The sequence below is a fragment of the Anopheles ziemanni genome, assembly GCF_943734765.1.
Source record: "Anopheles ziemanni chromosome X unlocalized genomic scaffold, idAnoZiCoDA_A2_x.2 X_unloc_20, whole genome shotgun sequence".
NCBI classification, from domain to species: Eukaryota; Metazoa; Arthropoda; class Insecta; order Diptera; family Culicidae; genus Anopheles; species Anopheles ziemanni.
The window spans coordinates 111469-130000 of record NW_026689786.1 but is presented as its reverse complement, the minus strand read 5'-3'; the positions used below and the strand labels follow the sequence as shown (position 1 = coordinate 130000).

General features: G+C 49.9%; 1 pseudogene; it reads left to right on the top strand.

Annotated features, from left to right (window-relative positions):
• LOC131291952 (large subunit ribosomal RNA) overlaps positions 1 to 6277 on the top strand; it is an 11048-nt pseudogene extending 4771 nt beyond the window's left edge.
• Positions 6278 to 18532: the final 12255 nt, after the last annotated feature.

Below are 18532 nucleotides of genomic sequence, written 5' to 3'. Positions count from 1 at the left end.
TCTTTAGCCGACAGACCCCCAGGGTCGGCGTTCACTCTACGCTGGTAATAGCGAGCGTCCTCCTTTACCAACAGCGCTATTGGGATGGTGCCCGCTATCACTGCGGCAGCGTCGTATGAGATTGTCCGGAATGCGAAGGATGCTCCGACCACAACCCTCTTCTGGACCCTTTCCAGCAGTCGTTGCTCCTCCCTGGTTTCAACACCCTCGTGCCACACCGGTGCGCCGTAGCGGAGGATGCTGTTGACGACCGAAACCAGGAGGCGACGCTTCTTGCACTTTGGCCCGCTGTGCCGTCGCATCAGCAGTGCAAGTGCTGTCGCTACTCGAGAAGCCTTTTGAGTGACCTGCTTGACGTGCTCTGACCACTTAAGATTGTGTTTAATGCGCACTCCTAGATATTTGATGTCGGTTGCCGAACGAAGAGGAACGCCGTTGATGTTAACTGGGATGTTCTTGTAATCCTTCTTCTTTTTCGACACCATCACAATATCCGTCTTAGCTGCGGCGAGCTCCAGCTGGTGTTCGCGCATCCAAGCCACAACCCTATTCACAGACTCCTCCGCCAAACTCGCGGCCAGTGCTGGCGTGGGTCCTGGTGCCAGGAGCACGAGGTCGTCAGCGAAGGCGACGAGCTCTACACCGGCGGGCATGTCGATGGACAGGACGGCGTCATACATGGTGTTCCACAGCGTCGGACCAAGTATGGAACCCTGTGGGACTCCCGCCGACAATTCCCGGGTGACCGGACCGTCCGACGTCTCATAAACCAGCAGCCGTCCCCGAAACCAGCTTTCCAGTATCCGCTGCAGGCATGCCGGAACGTGCTTTTCTTGCAGTGCTTTGGCGATGGACCGCCAGCTCGCCGTGTTAAAAGCATTGCGTACATCCAATGACACCACCATCAGACACTTGTTAGCCCTCCGATCCGTCATTCGGTGGGCCATCGCACGCTGGCCGGCCTCCTTAACACGTTCAATCGCCTGAATTGTAGACCTGCCCTTTCTGAATCCATACTGAGACGGCGACAGGCGAGGGTGATCTGGGTCTTCCAGGTGTTCATTTAGGCGATCCAAGATCAGCCGCTCCAAGATCTTGCCTGATCCGTCGAGCATCCCAAGAGGCCGAAAGGATGACGGGTCACCCTGAGGTCTTCCGAACTTGGGTAGCAAAGCAAGTCGTTGTCGCTTCCAGTCAGCGGGAAAGGTGCATTGATCGAAGCACTCCTGGAACACGCGGCGGAACGTCTCCGTGTGCTCGCGAACAGCGACCCTCAGTGCCGCATTGATGATGCCATCGGGTCCCGGGGCCTTAGTGGGCACCATCCGCGCCGCGATCGCCAAGAGCTCCTCATCCGACACCTCCCTCACTGGCTCCTGCGTTGTCTGCCCCCAATCGACCAGATCCGGTGCAGGCCACTCAAAAGTGCCATGATCCGGGAAGAGTTCCGACACGACGTGCTGTAGAATCGCAGGATCTCGCTCCGGGGGGACGCGGCTACCCTTAAGGCGTGACGTTACTACCTTGTAGGCAGTGCCGAAGACGTTGTCCTCAGCTTCCGCAATCATCTCATCAAAGCTACGGTCCTTGCTTGCCTTGATGGCACGGGCGAGTTCCTTCTTACAGCTCCTGTGCCGTTCTCTGGCCAACTCTCGCTGTGCACCGGCTCCGGCAGTCAAAATCGCATCCTCAGATGACTTGCACTGCTCCCTGAGTAGGCCGATTTCCTGCGTCCACCAGTACATTTCCGGTCTCACCAAAAACTGCGCTGGCGGTGCCCTCTGCATCACCTCATCGCAGGCTCTAGTAAGTCCAGCGGTGAGAGTCGCCGGTGATACAGCCGCTTCGGCAAACCCGGAAGCCTGGAGCGCGATCTGGAAGGCTTCGGGATGGAATTGACGCAACTTCCATCTCGGTCCAATCTGCTCGCGTTGTCGCTGCCGGTCGCGATGCTGGTGCTGTTGTTGCGGTTGCCTCTGCTGGTGTGGTGAAGCGCTGCTGACTGGTGTCGCGGATACGCTGAATCTCACGTATCTGTGGTCACTGTTGGTGAAAGTGTCGAGCACCCGCCAGTCGTTACCGGGTTCAATGGCCGGACTGGCGAAGGACACGTCGACCACACTTTCAGTAGCACTGCCGTTGCCGACGAACGTGGGCACACTGCCGCGGTTCAAGATCGCCAGGTCAAGCTGGTCGACGACCTCGGCGAGATCTTCACCACGCGGCTTCGTCCTCGCGCTGCCCCATCGCACGTGCCAGGCATTGAAGTCGCCCGCCAAGACTACGAGGGGGTGTGCTCTGGCCTCGATATCGATCTCGTCGAGCAGCCGCTGGTAGTCCTCGTCCGTCCATCCCGGTGTTGGTGGGGCGTAGCAAGAGATGAAGGTCACCCCCGCCACCTGGACCGACACCAGTCCTACCCTACTTGCCCAGACTCGCTGTATGGGCAAGGCTCCGGTCGTTATAACAGCTGCCTTCGCTGTCGAGTCCACCGCCCAGTTCCCGTTATTGGGTGGAACACGGTAGATCTCCGACGCCAGCACAATGTCGATCCTTTGCTCCCGTGCGGTCTGGAGCATGAGGTCTTGTGCTACCCTGCTGCGCGCCAAGTTGATCTGGAGGATCTTCAACCCAGCGTCACGCCCTCTAACAGTGGTGTTCGTAGCTATCGGGAACATGACGGCTGGCTACTTCCGCTGCAAACCGGTGAACCTGTCTGATGTTGTCCGGAACACGTAAGGCACTTGGGGCCCGAGCTGCACTCCTTGGCCTTGTGCTGCTTCGAACCGCAACGGAAGCAGCACTTGGAGTAGTCAGGGCCGGTGCACTCGCGAGAGCGGTGCCCCTTGCCAAAGCAGCGGTAGCAGAGCTGCTCTCCTGCAGGGACCGATGCGAGCGCCTGCACGACGCAACTCGTGTTCCCTATGGTGACCCGGTGACCGTCGAGAAGCTGGCACTGCCCGCGCGGCAGCTTGATATGGGCTTTCTGCAGCCCGTCGTACCGCCGCCACAGCCGAACTGCCTCGCCCGGAACCGTCAGCCCCGCCTGTCGCTTAATCGCCGAAATCAAGTCGTCGACAGTCGCCAGCATGTCGATACCTGTGATCGCGGCCGTCTGCTTGTCGACAAGGAGGTGGGCCACTCCATCCTCCTTGATGGCTTCGCTGACATCGGCCAGCACACTCTCGCAGTCCGTGTTCGGCTTCAGCCACAGCGACAGCTTCCGCTCCCCTGTGCGGCAAACCCTCGCCACGAACTGATCCACATTGGTCTTGGAACGCACTGCCTTGTATGTGTCGAGGAAGGCCTTGCCCTCGTTGGCCTCGAGGACGATCACCGCAGGCCTCTCCACTTTAGCAGCGCTTTTTCCCGCTTTCTGTGGTGCTGCTCTCTTGTCTCCCTTGGCCACGACTTTGGCAAAGGATGCTGGTTCCGCATGCACCTTGGTTGCCACAGCCGCTGCTTTCTTTACCTTCGGTTTTGGCTTTTCTGGAGCCATGGCCTGGGACAAGACGGCCTCGACCGGGATCTCGGGGACATTAGGCGTGATGACTTCGTTCATGCCCGTCGGTTCGCCCTCTTTTTTCTTGCCGCGCCTTGCCCGGGTCCGCTTTCGTTTGGGAGTGTCGCCAGGTGGATGCTGACTTTGCCCAACAGCACTGGAGTCGACAACATGTTGTTGTTGCTGCTGCGTAGCTACCGCCAACTCTCCCATCGAGTGGAGTCCACTTTGGAGCAGCATAAGCTCTCTCTCGCTGGCTGCCGCACGCTCACGAAGGCTGTTGTTGTCTCGCTTCAGCTCCTGATTTTCGCGAGACAACAACTTCAGCTTTGCCTTCAGCTCCACGTCGCCAGCCTTTGCCGTCGCCCGGCCCGTCTCCATCTCGCAAACCTTAGCGAGGAGAGTCTCGACGGTTGCCCGGAGCTCCCTCAACTCGCTGCTGAGGCTTGCGATAGTCGGCTCCTGCTGCGGGACTTCGGCCACCTGCTGGACGACGGTTGAGTTGAGCTCGTCCTCGTCGCTCTCCTCTGAAATCTCCATATCACTGGCTAGCAGGGCCATCCGCTGCACCACCACCACCGGCCGAGTGGGCGTCGCAGTCGATGGCGCGACACTGCCTCCCTTTCGCTGCCGAGTCAACGGCAGCGCAACCGATGATGTCATCACTTTGTCCCCGTCGTCCTTCGGCGATGGCGCGGTAGCGTCACAGGTGGACCGGAGCCTGACGGACCGACGCGTCGAAGGCTCCCCCGATGCCTGCTCCATTCCCCTACTGCAACCCTGAAAATCGCTGTGGGCAATGGGTTAGGTTGCGGAGAGCCAGGGTGGAGTGTCTGGGAAGGGAAGGTGGGAAGGGGAAGGGGAGTGGAGGAAGGCCAAGTACCGGTGCGAAATAGAAACTCCAACAAATAAAAGGCCAAACCAATCTTTTTCCCCTTTCCAAATCTGAGCTTATATCTCAGTTCTTCTCTGCGATCAGGTGCCGCCTGGTTGACAAATCCGCAAACCGCCAGCCGATACACTCGCCATAAAACTCAGAGTGCCGCCTGGTTGTGATAACCGGTGATCTCCACCAGCCGAGACACTTGATGAACTGAAGGCGCCGCCTGGTTGTGACGTTGAAAAGCTCAGCACCAGTGCCGCCGCCTGGTAACAGTGTTCGAAATCTCCGTGAGCCGAGACACCCGCCACGACCCGAAGCGCCGCCTGGTGGCAATGCTGGCAATCCGCTGGTACTGGTGGCGCCGCCTGGCGGCCAAGTTCGGAACCAAGTTTAGCCGAGACACACTGAAATATTTCACCGGGATGATCGAACCTCGAAATTTTTCAGCCGAGACACATGAAACATTTCACTCTTAGCCGAGACACCTTGAAAAGTTTCACTGAAACATTTCAACCGGATGGTTGGTCCATGAAATATTTCAGCCGGGACACTTGAAACATTTCACCCCCAGCCGGGACACCTATCCGGGACACACTGCCGCCAACGGTCAATTAAAAATACCGGCCACTTTGGATAACCGGCCAATTTGAATTACCGACCGATTTGAATTAACGGCCACTTCAAACCAACGGCCACCGACTCCACCAACGGTCAATTTGAACGACCCGAAAATCCGGCACCAACGGTCCTTTTTTGAAAAACCGGATCAGATGACACGGAGCCCGATTCGGCTTAGGTGAAATCGCTCGGATCTTCGAGTCCGAATCCGGCTGGAAAATGGACGATCGAATCTTCACCTGCCAAAATTTTTGCACCGCGTGCTTTCACTTTATTTACACTTATTTTGCGCTGAATTCGTCTTTTTTCATACGGTTTTCTCTGACTTTCGTTTTAAAACACCATCTGTCATCTAAAAAACCACATCCGGCCAGGATCCGGACACTTTTTTAACCGAAAAACACGTAGTCCCAAATGGGGCTACGCCCCGGGCCGCTCTCCATACAAAATGTAAACAAACACTTTTCTTTCTTGTTTTTCGTTGAAATCGATGATTTTAATGCGGTTTTCACTACTAATCTGTAGATTGGCACTAGTTTTAACGATTACAACAAACTTTCGTGGGTTCTTTAAACTTTTTACGCGAAATTTTTATGAAAAACACGGAGCGACGCTCAGCACGTGTTGACACTACAGCGTTTGACAGCTCACACAGGGATAACTGGCTTGTGGCCGCCAAGCGTTCATAGCGACGTGGCTTTTTGATCCTTCGATGTCGGCTCTTCCTATCATTGCGAAGCAAAATTCACAAAGCGTAGGATTGTTCACCCTTTCAAGGGAACGTGAGCTGGGTTTAGACCGTCGTGAGACAGGTTAGTTTTACCCTACTGGTGTGCAAGTACTATCTCAATGGAATTCCTGTGCAGTACGAGAGGAACCACAGGTACGGACCAATGGCTCAATACTAGTCCGAGCGGACTTTGGTATGACGCTACGTCCGTCGGATTATGCCTGAACGCCTCTAAGGTCGTAACCGAACCAGGCTGGTAGTATATGTATAGGAGTCGTTAGCTAGATGGCTAATAACATCACGAGACCGGATTGAGTCTTCTATAGACTCTTTCCATTTATTGGAAACCCTCAAACTGAGCCTATCGCGAGTGCGCTCGCCGAAGTACCTGAAGTGGGAAAAGGCGTTGTGCTTGCCGATCTTCCAAGAATAGTTTCGACTCCTAAGACCACCCGAAAACGACGGGTTTGCAGGCTGGGCGCTACGCATTGAAGAGAGATGTACATTTCGATCCTTTCAGGCGACCCATGCTTGGTGGTTGTGTGCGGTGTGCTCCCCCCGGGGGGCACATGCGGCATACCGTGTGTGGACTAGTTGGACCCACCCTTGCGGTGGACCGACCGGTCAGTGGTGTTTGCGGGTTAACACATGCGAGCGTTGCGGCCCAGAGGCCTTACCGCCTTTCACTGCGGGTTCGTCAAGAACTTGGAGATGGTCGCAACGCATCGGGTCCTCCCGGGGTACTTGGTGTTTGGATGCTGGCTTGGTGATTAAACACTTGATATTCCATCTTCGGATGAATTTCGGGTGTCACCTGTTGCCTAAGACCACTTGCATGTTTAGCTCGCCGTGGGGTAGCAAGCGTTGTGATCTAATGGCCTTACCGGGCAAACACTTTCGGTTCGTCAAGGACTTGGAGTGCCGGGACGGGTTGGCGGATCCATCACTCTGAGTATGCCGGGTTGATACTTGGGGTTGGTTTGGTTTTGGTGACCCAATACTAGATGTACCATCTCGGTGGTATGTCAGTATCACCTATACTCCAGACCACTTGCATGGTTAGCAAGCGTTGTGATCTAATGGCCCAACCGGGCAAACACTTTGGGTTCGCAAGGACTTAGAGTGCCGGGACGGGTTGGCGGATCCAACACTCTGGGTACCTCCGGGTACTTGGGGTTGGTTGAGGACTTGGTGAACAAACACTTGATATACACTCTCCGGATGTACTTCGGGTGTCACCTGTTGTCCGAGACCACTTGCATGGTTAGCAAGCGTTGTGGTCTAATGGCCCTACCGGGCAAACACTTTATGTTCGCGAGGACTTGGAGTGCTGGTAGTGGTTGGCGGACCCAACACTCTGGGTACCTCCGGGTACTTGGGGTTGGTTGAGGACTTGGTGAACAAACACTTGTTGTACACTCTCCGGATGTACTTCGGGTGTCACCTGTTGTCCGAGGCCACTTGCATGGTAGCAAGCGTTGTGATACAATGGCCCTACCGGGCAAACACTTTGGGTTCGCAAGGACTTGGAGTGCCGGGACGGGTTTGCGGATCCAACACTCTGGGTACCTCCGGGTACTTGGGGTTGGTTGAGGACTTGGTGAACAAACACTTGATATACACTCTTCGGATGTACTTCGGGTATCGCCTGTTGTCCGAGACCACTTGCATGGTTAGCAAGCGTTGTGGTCTAATGGCCCTACCGGGCAAACACTTTGGGTTCGCGAGGACTTAGAGTGCTGGTAGTGGTTGGCGGACCCAACACTCTGGGTACCTCCGGGTACTTGGGGTTGGTTGAGGACTTGGTGAACAAACACTTGTTGTACACTCTCCGGATGTACTTCGGGTGTCACCTGTTGTCCGAGACCACTTGCATGGTTAGCAAGCGTTGTGGTCTAATGGCCCTACCGGGCAAACACTTTATGTTCGCGAGGACTTGGAGTGCTGGTAGTGGTTGGCGGACCCAACACTCTGGGTACCTCCGGGTACTTGGGGTTGGTTGAGAACTTGGTGAAGATACCCCTGTCACCTTGTTCGAGGCCACTTGCATGGTCGCAAGCGTTGTGATACAATGGCCCTACCGGGCAAACACTTTGGGTTCGCAAGGACTTGGAGTGCCGGGACGGGTTGGCGGATCCAACACTCTGGGTACCTCCGGGTACTTGGGGTTGGTTGAGGACTTGGTGAGCAAACACTTGATATACGTTCTTCGGATGTACTTCGGGTGTCACCTGTTGTCCGAGGCCACTTGCATGGTCAACGGTTGAGGTGGTGATGGCGGGTCGGTGCTGTAGGGTGCCGGCCTGTTGGCTGCCTTGGCCGGGTTGGTTGGTTAACACTTGATTGGGCTTGCACCCGAGGGTAATGGCACTTGAAGGTGGGTACTGGCCGGCTGACCTGGTGTGATGGTTGGTTGGTGAACACTTGGCGGTACTTGCACTTGGCTGTGCTTGGACTTGAAGGTGGGATCCGGCTGGCCTAGGCCATTGGTGGTTGGTTGGTGGGTTAGCCCTTAGCTGGGCTGGCTGGCTGGCTGGCCATCGGTGGTGTGGTGTGGTGTGGTGTGTGGAGTCGAGCATCGCGCGCCGTTGCCTTCTTCGGAGTGTTGTAGGTACGCAAGTGCTTGCAATGCAAAGAGGTTGGTGATGGAGTGACATTGCCTTCACCATGGAGTTGCGGGTACTTAGGTACTTGCAAGGAGATGGTGGTATGGTGGTGTTGCGTGTGTGGTGTTCGATTAGAAAGATATAATTTCTAAGTCCGGATTAGTGCTGTCAGTGGGGCCGCCGCTAACAGGTCCTGCACGGCCACCGTGGGGCTTGACTTGGCGCTATTCCGGACTTGGGGCGATCACGATGTCCCCGTGCGGGACTTAGAAGATGGAAGAACACAAGTACCCTCATCCCATGACTTGTGAGCGATTGGCATACGTTACCACATGAAGAGAAAAATTGGCTAAGTCCCGGATCCATATTATATGAAGAGAAAAATCGGCTAAGTCCCGGATCCATATTATATGAAGAGAAAAATTGGCTAAGTCCCGGATCCATATTATATGAAGAGAAATATCGGCTAAGTCCAGGATCCATATATAATAACCTAATAATCGGCTAAGTCCCGGATCCATATTATATGAAGAGAAAAATCGGCTAAGTCCAGGATCCATATATAATAACCTAATAATCGGCTAAGTCCAGGATCCATATATAATAACCTAATAACAGGCTAAGTCCAGGATCCATATTATATGAAGAGAAAAATCGGCTAAGTCCGAGATTGGGTCTGTCAGACATACACTTTCAAGATACCACACAAGCAAGCAAGATGGCCTAGTGATGGAACCATATAATATGAAGAGAAAAATCGGCTAAGTCCCAGATTGGGTCTGTCAGAAATACACTTCCAAGTTACCACACAAGCAAGCAAGATGGCCTAGTGATGGATCCATATGATATGAAGAGAAAAATCGGCTAAGTCCAGGATCCATATGATATGAAGAGAAAAATCGGCTAAGTCCCAGATTGGGTCTGTCAGAAATACACTTCCAAGTTACCACACAAGCAAGCAAGATGGCCTAGTGATGGATCCATATGATATGAAGAGAAAAATCGGCTAAGTCCAGGATCCATATAATATGAAGAGAAAAATCGGCTAAGTCCCAGATTGGGTCTGTCAGAAATACACTTCCAAGTTACCACACAAGCAAGCAAGATGGCCTAGTGATGGATCCATATGATATGAAGAGAAAAATCGGCTAAGTCCCAGATTGGGTCTGTCAGACATACACTATCAAGTTACCACACAAGCAAGCAAGATGGCCTAGTGATGGATCCATATGATATGAAGAGAAAAATCGGCTAAGTCCCAGATTGGGTCTGTCAGAAATACACTTCCAAGTTACCACATGAGCAAGCAAGATGGCCTAGTGATGGATCCATATAATATGCAGAGAAAAATCGACTAAGTCCCAGATTGGGTCTGTCAGAAATACACTTCCAAGTTACCACATGAGCAAGCAAGTTACCACGTGAAGAGAAAGCCGGCAAAGTCCGGGAATGTTACCACATGAACTGGAAAATGGGCAAAAACCTACCTTCACAGGGAACGTGAATAACTAAGGCTGTAGACATCGGATCGACAAGCCAAAGACTGATATGGAAAGGAAATGAGTAGTACAAGCTTTCCTGAGAGTTGCAGAGCTTAGACTGCATATGAACGGAAGTTATTAAGCGTCAAAGTCAGAAAAGTTGCCCGAAGGAACACAAGTTCCAACTTAGAGCATGAATACCGCCTAGACGGTAAGAGGTACGGCCAGGCTGAGGAATAAGAAAATGTTGGCCAACATGTTCCCTAACTATCCCCCGAAGACCGTAAAGCAATCCAACATCAACCAAGAAAGTTATAGCCCGATCAAGGAAACACCTACTTTGCACCGATATTGCACCAAATACATGTACCAAGCACCTTCGGTTGCATACCTGCAGGGGCTTACCATAGTAGGCCATGGAAGACCGATATACCGAACATAATCACTTTCTATCTCCTCGGGTGTTGGAGATAGCGCTTTGCGGTAAATGAACGAAAGTTAGACCATATCTTGGTGCATCTTTTTGCCCGAGAACACAAGACCCTATCTACCAAGGCAAGAAAGTTGTGTGGGGACAAAATGTCCAAAAGTGCCCAAAGTGGCACACTTGAACCATATATTCGAGAAAAACACAAGTGTGGGCCCGAGCTAGCAAGTTGAAATGTTCTGATCGTCAGTAGCCCTAGTCAAGGCGCACTTATCATTATATGGGGCCAAAGCGCCAGCTAGTCTCCAAGTGGGCCATATGGGTGTTCTAAGGTTTGCACCCAAATGAGGAAAAAACAGGGTAAGGTACGGTGTACCTCGAATAACTCGGGCTGTGGATGGCCGAGCAAGAAAAACGACATAGCATTGGAAAGGTCTCGATGAGACCTAACTACCCTGAGAGTTTGAAGGCATAGACTTGAACGACCGAGAAGTTATTAAGTGCACAAGTGGTAAAGTTGCACCAAAGTCCGTGTTACCCGAAGTGGCACACGAACACCCAATATTCGACCAAAACACAAGTTTGCGCACGAGCTAGCGAGCTACATTGTTCCGACCGTCAGTAGCCCTTACCAAGACACGCATTTGATTATATGGGGCCAAGCCGCTAGCTCGACTCGAAGTTGGTCATATGGTTGGTTGATGGTTTGGACCGACCACGTGTTGTACCAAGTTGAGGTAACTTTCATGAATTATAACTCGGTCAGTTTACCACCGAGCGACAAGTTACGGCGTGATTTGGAATGGTCTTGAGTGGGACTATCTAGGAAAAATATGAACAAAAAATCACAAAGTACATGGACGAAGCTATTAGCGGAACATAGAGGAAAATGGTACCTTAGTCGAAGGAAATGGGACTTGGACCAAGAATACCACCAAGTTAATGAAGAGATAGCATGTCGACGTGGAACAATTAAAAGTTGGTAAAGGTAATACCAACATAAAAGTATATGGGGCCAAGGCGCTAGCTTGCGTCTAAAGTGGCGATATGGGTGGTTAAAGGTTTGCACCCAAGTATGGCCAAAACTGGTATAGGTACCTTTCATGAATTATAACTCAGGCTGTATGGCACTTAGCGACAAGTTTCGATGTGATTTGGAATGATCTTGAGTGGGACTATTTAGGAAAAATGTAAGTAAAAAATCAGCATGTCTATGGATGAACCTATTAGCGAAACATAGAGCAAATTGGTACCAAAAACTATGGAAATGGGACTTGTACCAAGAATACCGGCAAGTTGGAGAAGAGATAGCAAGTTGGCGTAGAACATTTATATCTTGGTGGTCATAAGGCCAACAAAAAAGTATATGGGGCCAAGGTGCTCGCTGGCCTCCAAAGTGGAGATATGGGCGATCCAAAGTTTGTACCCAAGTACGAACAAGTATGGAAAAAACAGGGTAAGGTACCAAGTACCATTAATAACTTCGGCTGTAGATGGCCGAGCAAGACAAACGGCATACCGTTGGAAAGGTCTTGGGGAGACCTATCTACCCTAAAAGTTTCATGAGGCTGAATTGAAAGACCACGGAGATATTAGGTGATGATGGTCCAATTCGGGGACCAAGTCGCAGGAAATGGCACTTGACCAAAATCACCCTTGGAAGGTGAATACCGGCTTACCGGTAAGAGATAGCGACTTGGCGTAGAATATTCATAAGTTGGGCGTGTAGAGACGCAACTTTCATTATATGGGGCCAACCCGGTCAGGGTGCTCCAAGTCGGTCGTTTGGTCGGTTTATGGTTTGGGCCGACCACGTGGTGTACCAAGTTGAGGTACCTTTCATGAATTATAACTCGGTCAGTTTGCCACCGAGCGACAAGCTGCGGTGTGTTTTGGAATGGTCTTGAGTGGGACTATCAAGGAAAAATACAAATAGAAAATCAGCTTGTCCATGGCCGAAGCTATTAGTGAAACATATAGCAAAATGGGTCCAAAAACGAATGAAATGGGACTTGGACCAAGAATAACGGCAAGTTGGAGAAGAGATAGCAAGTTGGCGTAGAACAATTATATTTGGTGCATGGTATGACCAACAAAAAAGTATATGAGGCCAAGGTGCTGGCTGGCCTCCAAAGTGGAGATATGGGCGATCCAAAGTTTGTACCCAAGTATGGCAAAAACTGGTAGAGGTACCTTTCATGAATTACTGCTCAGGCTGTATGGCACTTAGCGGGACGCTTGGCTCTGGTATGGAATAGTCTTGAGTGGGACTATCAAGGAAAAATACGAACAAAAAATCACCATGTCCACGGACGAAGGTATTAGCGAAACTTAGAGCAAAATTGCGACCAAGTCGCTGGAAATGGCCCTTGGACCAAGTATACCGTCAAGGCGGTACGAGATAGCGAGTTGACGTGGAATATTTATAAGTTTGCCTCCACGAGACGAAAGTTTAGTTATATGGGGCCAACCCGCTCAGGGTTGTCCAAGTCGGTCATATGGCTGATCGAAATTTTCGACCAAGTACTGAGAAAACAGGGTAAGGTACCGTGTACCTCGAATAACTTTGGCTGTAGATGTCCGAGCGAGGCAAACGGCATAGCGTTGGAAAGGTCTTGAGGTGTTCTAGGCACCCTGAAAGTTTGAAAAGGCTATCTGGAAAACTCGTGGAGATATTAGAGAAACATTGGGCCCAAAAGATACCAAGTCGCAGGAAATGGGCCCTCCAAGAACACCCTAAAATCCCAATTACGGCTAAGTTGCAGGCCAGCTAGCGAAGTGAAATGTTCTAGGCATAACTAGAACACGTTAATGCGCAACTTTTTGAATCAGAACTTTTTTCGATATCTGGCCCCCAAAGGGGGGATATGGGCGATCAAAGGATTTTTCCAAGTTTCGGTACTTTTTACGGTATCGCTCATAGCTCCGGCTGTATGCAAGCAAATGACAATCTAAGACATGATTTGGAAAGGTATTGAGCAGTACTAACTTACGTTAGAACACAGCGAAGCGCTATCGGTTCATGGCAAGGCCGATATAAGCAGTCAAAGATGAAAAATGTTGACAAAATGAACAAAAATTACCTTGGTACGCGAATAGCGGCCAGGGATGAAGAGGTACGAAGGTGGTGTAGAAGAATTATAATTAGGGCTTGGTACGCTCTAAAAGTTTGCCGAAGACCGCAAAGCGCTCAGACCCATAGAAAGTGGCCATTTGGGCCGAACAGTGCGTGCAAAGAGGTGAAAATGCAAAAATTGCACTTTGGGGGGCGATTTGCGGGGGGAAGGAGGGGTCGGAGGGCAAAATGTCCCTTGACCAAAAAGTCTTATCTCGTCGAGATCTACAACATTGCCGAAGACCGCAAAGCGCTAGCTCGCAATCGAAAAATCGAGAATTTGAAAATTTTCTAAGTCTTGGGCTCCCTAAGGAAAAGTTTCAAAAATCACGTTTGTCCCCAATTTTGAAGGGGAAGGAGTCGGTTCCGGGGCATGGTGTCTTCGGCAAAAAGTCTTATCTTTTTGCGTACTTTCGACTAGTTCAATAAAAATTTTTGACCCAAAATTTGTTCGGCGGACCCCTAGGTCGAAAAACCCGAAAAAAGTCGAAAAAAGTCGAAAATGTCGAAAAATGAGAAAACCTCATATTCGGACTCTACACGAGCCCCAGATATTGAAAAGTGAAATCCGCGGTCGATTTGGAACAAAAAATTGACCTAGGCAAAGTTGTATGGAGGTAGGGACCCCTGAGAAAAAAGTTTGGTCCCGAGGCTCCTTGGACCACCAAGTCCCTAGGTCGGACCAAAATCGGAAAAAATCCGACCAAAGTCGAAAGTGTCGAAAATTTTAAAAAACCCCTTTTGGGGCCCTATGGCCTCCCTAGATAATGAAAAGTGAGGTCCGCGGCCGATCCGGAAGAAAAACTTGACCTAGGCAAACTTGTATGACGGTGGGGACCCAAAAAAATTTCGATGAGTGTAGTTTAGACAGGCCGGAAAATGTATCGGTGGTCCGTATCAAGGGACGTCTTTTAGTTCCATGGGGTGGTGGTCGTCGAACAAAGTCGCCTAGGTCGACCACCAGAAAGACCAGTCGTGTTGTAATGGATGTTTTGGCCACTTTGCTAGGGAAACCTAGTAGGTCGAAGCAAATTTGGGGTTCGAGATGAGTTGGTGAAAGTTGGTCCAACCTAGGTGTGCTTAGTGGAGGTTGACCATGAAAGTAGAGCATGATGGGAATGACCATAACTTTGGTTCTAGATGTCGGATCGGTACACTTTTGGCAGTTTTGGAAAGGTGAAGGCCTGCTCTAGCTATGTTTCCTACCAAGCTGAGCGCCTACTAGTGACCCGGAGGAGGTATTAAGGGTCAAAGGCAAAAAGGGGTACCCTAAAGTGCGTGTGACCAAGAAAATGGGAAAAACGGTATCGCCTATAGCTCAGGCTGTATGGCTCGGATCGGAAAGCTTGGATATGCGTTGGAAAGGTCTTGACGAGCGCTAGCTATGTGTCCTACCAAGCGAAGCGCTAGGTGTTGAGCAAGTCGGTCATATTAGAGGGCAAAGGTGAAAAATGGTGGTTTAGAGGCGAAAATTCACCTTATGATCGAAAATAGCGGGCGAACGATAAGAGCTACGAACACGGCGTAGAACAATCATAAGTACGTTACCACAAGACCTAACTTTGGCCAATATAGAGCGAGAAGATCGGAGGTACCCATCAGGGTGATATGGCTGGTTCAAAGTTGGACCAAAACGAGACTTGAGAAATGGATTGAAACACGGTATCGCGAATAACTCAGGCTGTATGGAACGGATCGACAAGCTTAGATCAGTGTTGGAAAGGTCGAACCGAGCGCTAACTATAATCCCAAACAACCGAAGCGCTAAGTGTTGAGCAAAACTGAGTTATTAAGCGACAAAGTGGAAAAATAATACCAAAATGGCCAAAAATCACACAAGACCAAGAATACCGAGCAAGCGGTAAGAGATAGCGGGTTGACGTAGAATACTTATAAGTTTGCCTCTACGAGACCTAAAAGTCGTCCATAGAAAGCGAGAAGATCGGACCACTCTGGAAGGGTGATACGAGTGGTCAAAAATTAGCAAAAATGAAACATGGCTAAAATGGATTTGACTTGTGCACCATGTAGCTCCGGCTGTATGGCATGGATTGTAAAGCTAGGATATGTTTTGGAAAGGTAACACCCAGCGCTAGATACGACTAGAAGAAAGCAAAGCGCTAACTAGCATGATTTGGAAGTTATTAAACGACAAAGTCGAAAAATGTTACCAAAATTGAAACTCGAGTACATTGGGCCAAAAAGTACAAGTTGTGAAATTTGGACTTACGAGTAAAATACCGAGCAGGCGGTAAGAGATAGAGACTTGGTGTAGAACAATTATAAGTTGGGCGTGTAGAGACGCAACTTTCATTATATGGGGCCAACCCGGTCAGGGTGCTCCAAGTCGGTCGTTTGGTCGGTTTATGGTTTGGGCCGACCACGTGGTGTACCAAGTTGAGGTACCTTTCATGAATTATAACTCGGTCAGTTTGCCACCGAGCGACAAGTTCCGGTGTGATTTGGAATGGTCTTGAGTGGGACTATCAAGCAAAAATACAAATAGAAAATCAGCTTGTCCATGGCCGAAGCTATTAGTGAAACATATAGCAAAATGGGTCCAAAAACGAATGAAATGGGACTTGGACCAAGAATAACGGCAAGTTGGAGAAGAGATAGCAAGTTGACGTAGTACAATTATATTTGGTGCATGGTATGACCAACAAAAAAGTATATGGGGCCAAGGTGCTGGCTGGCCTCCAAAGTGGAGATATGGGCGATCCAAAGTTTGTACCCAAGTACGAACAAGTATGGAAAAAACAGGGTAAGGTACCAAGTACCATTAATAACTTCGGCTGTAGATGGCCGAGCGAGGCAAACGGCTCACCGTTGGAAAGGTCTTGGGGAGACCTATCTACCCTGAAAGTTTCATGAGGCTGAGTTGAAAGACCACGGAGATATTAGGTGATGATGGTCCAATTCGGGGACCAAGTCGCAGGAAATGGCGCTTGACCAAAATCACCCTTGGAAGGTGAATACCGGCTTACCGGTAAGAGATAGCGACTTGGCGTAGAATATTCATAAGTTGGGCGTGTAGAGACGCAACTTTTATTATATGGGGCCAACCCGGTCAGGGTGCTCCAAGTCGGTCGTTTGGTTGGTTTATGGTTTGGGCCGACCACGTGGTGTGCCAAGTTGAGGTACCTTTCATGAATTATAACTTGGTCAGTTTGCCACCGAGCGACAAGCTGCGGTGTGTTTTGGAATGGTCTTGAGTGGGACTATCAAGGAAAAATACAAATAGAAAATCAGCTTGTCCATGGCCGAAGCTATTAGTGAAACATATAGCAAAATGGGTCCAAAAACGAATGAAATGGGACTTGGACCAAGAATAACGGCAAGTTGGAGAAGAGATAGCAAGTTGGCGTAGAACAATTATATTTGGTGCATGGTATGACCAACAAAAAAGTATATGAGGCCAAGGTGCTGGCTGGCCTCCAAAGTGGAGATATGGGCGATCCAAAGTTTGTACCCAAGTATGGCAAAAACTGGTAGAGGTACCTTTCATGAATTACTGCTCAGGCTGTATGGCACTTAGCGGGACGCTTGGCTCTGGTATGGAATAGTCTTGAGTGGGACTATCAAGGAAAAATACGAACAAAAAATCACCATGTCCACGGACGAAGGTATTAGCGAAACTTAGAGCGAAATTGCGACCAAGTCGCTGGAAATGGCCCTTGGACCAAGTATACCGTCAAGGCGGTACGAGATAGCGAGTTGACGTGGAATATTTATAAGTTTGCCTCCACGAGACGAAAGTTTAGTTATATGGGGCCAACCCGCTCAGGGTTGTCCAAGTCGGTCATATGGCTGATCGAAATTTTCGACCAAGTACTGAGAAAACAGGGTAAGGTACCGTGTACCTCGAATAACTTTGGCTGTAGATGTCCGAGCGAGGCAAACGGCATAGCGTTGGAAAGGTCTTGAGGTGTTCTAGGCACCCTGAAAGTTTGAAAAGGCTATCTGGAAAACTCGTGGAGATATTAGAGAAACATTGGGCCCAAAAGATACCAAGTCGCAGGAAATGGGCCCTCCAAGAACACCCTAAAATCCCAATTACGGCTAAGTTGCAGGCCAGCTAGCGAAGTGAAATGTTCTAGGCATAACTAGAACACGTTAATGCGCAACTTTTTGAATCAGAACTTTTTTCGATATCTGGCCCCCAAAGGGGGGATATGGGCGATCAAAGGATTTTTCCAAGTTTCGGTACTTTTTACGGTATCGCTCATAGCTCCGGCTGTATGCAAGCAAATGACAATCTAAGACATGATTTGGAAAGGTATTGAGCAGTACTAACTTACGTTAGAACACAGCGAAGCGCTATCGGTTCATCACAAGGCCGATATAAGCAGTCAAAGATGAAAAATGTTGACAAAATGAACAAAAATTACCTTGGTACGCGAATAGCGGCCAGGGATGAAGAGGTACGAAGGTGTTGTAGAACAATTATAATTAGGGCTTGGTACGCTCTAAAAGTTTGCCGAAGACCGCAAAGCGCTCAGACCCATAGAAAGTGGCCATTTGGGCCGAACAGTGCGTGCAAAGAGGTGAAAATGCAAAAATTGCACTTTGGGGGGCGATTTGAGGGGGGAAGGAGGGGTCGGAGGGCAAAATGTCCCTTGACCAAAAAGTCTTATCTCGTCGAGATCTACAACATTGCAGAAGACCGCAAAGCGCTAGCTCGCAATCGAAAAATCGAGAATTTGAAAATTTTCTAAGTCTTGGGCTCCCTAAGGAAAAGTTTCAAAAATCACGTTTGTCCCCAATTTTGAAGGGGAAGGAGTCGGTTCCGGGGCATGGTGTCTTCGGCAAAAAGTCTTATCTTTTTGCGTACTTTCGACTAGTTCAATAAAAATTTTTGACCCAAAATTTGTTCGGCGGACCCCTAGGTCGAAAAACCCGAAAAAAGTCGAAAAAAGTCGAAAATGTCGAAAAATGAGAAAACCTCATATTCGGACTCTACACGAGCCCCAGATATTGAAAAGTGAAATCCGCGGTCGATTTGGAACAAAAAATTGACCTAGGCAAAGTTGTATGGAGGTAGGGACCCCTGAGAAAAAAGTTTGGTCCCGAGGCTCCTTGGACCACCAAGTCCCTAGGTCGGACCAAAATCGGAAAAAATCCGACCAAAGTCGAAAGTGTCGAAAATTTTAAAAAACCCCTTTTGGGG